Source organism: Phalaenopsis equestris, unplaced genomic scaffold (assembly GCF_001263595.1).
Source record: "Phalaenopsis equestris unplaced genomic scaffold, ASM126359v1 Scaffold000004, whole genome shotgun sequence".
Lineage (NCBI taxonomy): Eukaryota > Viridiplantae > Streptophyta > Magnoliopsida > Asparagales > Orchidaceae > Phalaenopsis > Phalaenopsis equestris.
In genome coordinates this window covers 329,582-335,707 of record NW_018164446.1, presented here as the reverse complement: position 1 = coordinate 335,707, position 6,126 = coordinate 329,582, and positions in this window count along the sequence as shown.

Genomic DNA, 6,126 nt, shown 5'->3' with positions numbered 1-6,126 from the left:
TATATATATATATATATATAAGTTTAAAAAAATGTGAAATCAAACTGATCACATGTCTTTCAAAGTTTAGATGAACGAGTACTGTACCTCAAGCTCCGTATCTATCCCGAAAGATAAACACAAGACTTGATGGTGAGACTCGATTAAATAAACTAAAAAATATATGACATCTGTTTGGTCTGCGAAACCATTTTATTATAAGCCGACAAGTTTCCCTATAAGAATTAAATAGGGTTTAGATTAAGCTAGGTTCAGAAAAGCTTTCTATAAGGGCAAGCCCCTATAGTTAATCATATCTTAGGTAACCGGAGTCAGCTAAGAAAACTCTCGATAAAAATCATGGGATATTGTCTTCAAAAATTTCAAAGGGATAAAACTTTTCAAAGAGATCGGACAAAGAGGTGTGAAAGGGGAATGACTCAAATTTGGAACATTTTGTTTTTGGAATCCAAAAGAAGAAGAACTAGGAGTTATCATAGATTATGAGGAGAACCTCAGTGACTTCCCAAGCTATCATATTGTTTAGCTTCAATTTGGAGGATAAAACTATTGAGTATTTCATCCTGCCGATTTTATTAATTAAGGGTTACATTCGTATGAAACGATCACACAAATAGCCTTGAAAATGTGATGATTTAGTTCGTAACGAACGAAAACCTCGAAATCCTAAAACGAGTTACAGCTAATATTGTATAGCAGAGTTGTACAAAAGCCTAAAAAAGAAGTGATGATTTATGTCACACCAGGCAGACAATCTCGAAATCTTGCGGCTTGTTATTTAATTTTTAAAGAAAGATATGTTGTTGTAGATCCTCTTGCTGTTAAAGATAGTCGTGCTGCCCACCATGTAAGCTCCAAGCCCGTCGTAGCAAGTTTAAGTTTTTTAATGTGTCAAGTCTTGATGTTAAATCAAATATTTCCTATGGTCATGGTTATTTAAATGTTATGGAGGATGTTAAAGTTGATTAGAGCGACACCGGTTAGGATCATACGGTTCCCTCATTACGGCGCCACTATTTTCTTTCGGATTTACTTAGTTCAAATGAATTTACTAAACTCAACTCAATGAGTTTCATATTTTCATTTAGACCTTGGGAAATCTCGTTAGCAACCGTAGGTTACCTCCCCCGAGGGATTCCCGATCATCCGATAGAGAGATTTTAATTTAGTTTCAATTTTTGTCTTGTTTTGTTTGTGATTAAATTTTGAGTTGTCTTATATTTTGACTATTGTGAATATGAGTTTTATCTTGTTCGATTTTAGTTTTGATTTCAATTATATGGCTATCCTAAAACTTTTGGTTTTGACATGCAGGGTGACATTGTTTTTTAACATGCAAGTTTATAAGCATGACAAGTACAATAGAGAAAGTGCAGGAAAAGAAGGTATTGTAAACTATGAAAGCGTACTTGTCGAGTCTTTTCTTTCTTCCACCTAAAACTTTAGTATCTTTTGCAGTAAGCATTTATAATTTGCAGGAAAGTAAAGCCTATAGATACGTTCGTTACAGGCCTACCGAATCCTATGTCATATCTTGGTGGGTCCTATTTATTTAAATGTATAGATGATTTCTCAATCGAGGCATAATGAGTTTAATTGTCCTTCAAGGTATCCAAAAGTAGGGGTGTAAACGAACCGAATACGAACGAACAAAGCTTGTGTTCGTGTTCGGTTCGTTTAAAATTTAGTTTGTTTGAAATAAACTCGTGTTCGTTTCTTAACAAACGAGCCGAACACGAACCGAACGCGAGCTGTTCGCGAACGACGAGCCAGTTTGACATCCCTAATATTAATATATAAAAATAATATTATATATTAATTATATAACTTATATTATATAAATATACAATATCTATATTAGTATATTACTACTATAGTATATTAATATATTATTATTATTATTTTATTATATATTATAATTTATAAAATTTAATGTTTTAAAATATAATAATTTTTTTATATATAATTATTTTATATTTTTTTATATTTCAAACAATAACGATTCGAACACGAACGAACGCATCACTGTTCGTGTTTGGTTCGTTTAACTAACCGAACGAAAAAAATTTGTTCGCGTTTGTCTCGTTTACTTATCGAACGAATCGAACATGAACTCATTGACGAACCGAACACGAACTGTTCGCGAACAACGAGCTTTTTTGACAGCCCTATCCAAAAGAGTATGAGAAAGGTCTAGGGACCGGGCCCCAGACATTTCACAATCCCTTGAAAAGTCTTCAAGTTCATTCAAACTCATTATGTTGTTTAATAACTCATCCTTATCATACCCTTATGCTCAATGAGCTGATGTTCTAGCCAACCCTAAAGATGGGTTAGTTATCACTCATATTTTTTTTATAAATTATGTGAGTGAAAGTCTTTAGGGGGCAAATTGACTAAATTAAGAAGATTAGCTAGTTTGATTTTTAAAGAATGGGGTTGTAATGTTGTAAAAGGTTTTAAATTAATTATAGATTATTTTCTAAACCTTATTAGACAAAATTTTGATCAAGTCTAGTTCACTACTAATCCCTTAGAACTTTAATGGGTAGATTTATAATTTTAAGAAACAGGCTTTAAATGTTTACATTCTTAATCATTATCATGAATCGTACACCATTAATTGGGGTTTAAAATCAGTGAGTTATGATCTTCCAAAATCAAACCTGTCACATTAATATCTTTTTATTTAAATATTCTTCCAAATTACAAATTTATTATTTATAAGACCAAAGTGAGATTGGTTACTACCACTTAACCCTTTGTGTTTCAATCATCTAATCATGTTAATTAAGATTATTCATTGCCCATTTCCCATTTTATTTAAACCTAAATATTGATCAAGATCAAATCTTCAAAATTATAATTTTGTCTCTAAGGCTCTAACACTTCATAATTTATCAAATTTAATGCAAATAACCTTGAAATTTTATGTTACCCAACTCATGGGTTAATTAAAACATAAGAAGATAAAATGTGATTTTTTTTTAAATTTATTTAATTTTATAATTATTTTTAATGCAAACATAAGGATTTTTAATGAATATTTAATAACTCGGCCAAAATAAAACTCATGTCCTTAGGAAAATTATTAGAGGTTAACCTAGGTCAAAGGACCACTTAGACTAATTTTTTATAATTTTTAGAGGTTTAATTTAATTATTAGAATTATATGTTTGTTTTGAGTATTAATTAAATATAAAATATTATTTACGTGGAAAATTAAATTTTATATTTTTCTTAAATCTCTCTGAGGTCAGGGAACCCATAGAAACAAATTTCTTATTTTTGTGGTTTATATTTTAATTATTAGAATTATTTTAGTGAAAAATTAAAGAAAATTCATTTTAAGTTTTTAAAAAATTAATATATTGACTTAGAAAATTAGGAAAATTATTTTAATTGGTCTAAAGTGATCAGGAAGCCAAATGTGACATTTTAGTGTATTTTTTCAATTTTGTAATTTTTATGATTTTTAATTAATTTTTAATTATTTAAACACTTAAAAATAGCTCAAAAATGAAGTATTTATTTTAATTATAATTTTATTTTTCTTAGGTTCCTCTGGTCATTAGGAGCTCCCAGAATCAATTTGGTGATTTTTTTTAGTTGTATTTTAATTATTATAATTATGTTAGTGTCAAAAATACAATTTCACTTAATTAATCCATTTCAGTGGTCAAATTAACTCCAAGTGACTTGAAATTTTTATGAGGAGCTCTTCTGACATTAAATCACAGTGGAGAATGATTTTTATGTCATTTACATTTATAACTATTCCTAATTAATTTTTATTCATTTTTAGGGGTTGGTGACAATTAAGATTATTTTAAATGAGTTAAACCAAGTTTATATTTTTCATAGGGTCCTCTAACCACAATAAATCTGCCAAAACAAATTTTATATTTTTCTGATAAATATTTTAATTTTTATAATTATTTTATCAAAATATGCACATTTAAAAAATACAGATCTCTATCTAGAGATCTCCCCTAACCTTTGAAAAAATCAGGGAAGACCCCTCATGACAGAGAGAACCAAAGCCCCAAAATCAAGTCATGGTGAAATGTCCATGCAAATGGAGAATCCAAATAAGAAAAATATCATTTAATTAATTAAAAATCATACATGCATCGAACATACATGAAATCATTTCCACATTATTCTTCTATGTTCACTGAGCAAGAGAGTAATTTTATTTTATTTTGTGATTTTTCTACACCAAGATATGAATTTTTAAAATTTTGGGCATTAAATAAATAAAAAATCCCTATTTTTCTATTTAAACCACGTGGCGCCACCCAATCCTCGACGCCTTCGAACTTTCCACGCGACGTCTTCTTGTTCGACGCCGTCAGACACCTCAGCGCTGACTCCACCCGCCTTTTCGTTCCGCTTCTCCGTCCGGCTTGATCTCATCCGTCTGTCCAATACACGTGCAAATGGATGACATCTATTCATCGTCCCCAAATCTTTAGCCTGAGAACCGTCCAACTTCAAACTTTACAACCAAATTAAGTGAGGTTTCTTCCTATCGACTCGTCTCGACCAGGAGAACATATCCATACGGTTAATCAAGTCTATAAACATGGAGAATTAAAATAAGCTCGGTTTAATGAGAGAGTTCAATACCTTGCCCAAGAGATGTGGCCTCAATTGGGTGCTTCCAAAAGCTTGCCTTGAGTCCAAAGAGCTCGTAGATGAAGCCTTGAGCTATGGTGAAATGCCTAGATATAAAATCGATCAAGGTCGATTTAGGGTATTGATCAAATTCTACACTAGGGTGGTCTGGTGATGGGACTTCTATGGGGATCTTCTTCTCTCACTCAGGGGATGGTGTGAGTGCAATTAATTTGACTTTGGTGGAGTCTAGAGGGATGTCCTGTTTCAGGCTTGATTTTGAGCTCCAAAATTGAGCTCCGACAGTGGGTTTGAGGGCTTGAGGATGGTTGGATTGAATTCAATGAGTCTTGAAGAAGCCCTGGGATCAATTTGGCAGAGTCTCCACAATGAATTTTAAGCTCTCTCCCCTTGGCCGTTGAGAGTGAGTTTAAATAGAGGTGCTTGGGATGGCTGCCATTGCTAATCAATGGGTGGAGAATGGTGCTTAGGTGGAGGAAAGAAGCGGGCAACAATCCAATTGGAATGAGCCAGCTTGGTTGGGTTTAATTTTGAGTTTTAGCCAAGGTGGAGCTTTTAAATTTGGGTTTTCCGGCATCCAAGGTGGTCGACCGGCCAGGTTCAGGTCACTATCTGACTCAGGGAGGTCAGGGCTTGGTTTTGGTGAAGTCACTTGGGGTTGACCATGTGTAAAAGTGTTGAATTAAAATAGGATGGGGGAAGGATCATTTTAGGCCAATTTGGGTCAAGACGTGATTTGGGGTTGGGCTCATCCACCAAGAAAGGTTTGGATGTTGAGGAAAATCAGGTGGTTCAGTTGGGTTAGCATGGTGAAGTCCCCATCCAAGTGGATTAGGGCTAATGGTGTGCTTAAGTGAGTCATGGGAGTGGTTAATCATGTGTGAGGGGACCACTAAAGAGGTTCCTCCTTTTGCCCAAGATAGCATGGTGATATGAGCATAACTCGCATGGCTTGCATGTGGCTTGGAGATGGCTTCATGGCTTGTCCTTGGCTTAGAAGGGAATTTGGATTTGTGGTATTTTTTGTGAAGTTTGTCATGATGCTTCATTCGGAATGATTTGATTATGGATTTAGAACTTAGGGAGTGATTTTGATCAAATGGATGATGAGGAGGAAAATCATCATATGGGCTTTTGATTGAAATTGGGCTTTTTGAATTACTTAAAAACTTGGGCTTTTAAAATAGAGATTGAATTGGATCCAAATTTTGGCCAACCAAATGTTCAATTTAATGTAGGAAGTTATCATGAAGGATTTGGAAAGGATCCAAAGTAGTTTTGAATTGAATTGGAAGGTCAATTTGGTGGATTTAGACATATGATCAAAATTGGGGCTTTTTATTTAGGTTGGAATTGGGCTTGAAATTGGGTCAAATTGGGTTTGTATTTGGTTCCAATTGGTATTAGGAATGTTGCATTTTGGTTTGGAATTGAAGTTGGGAAAGATTGGGGTCTATTGGTCCTTTAAGGGAAATTTGGGGTTTT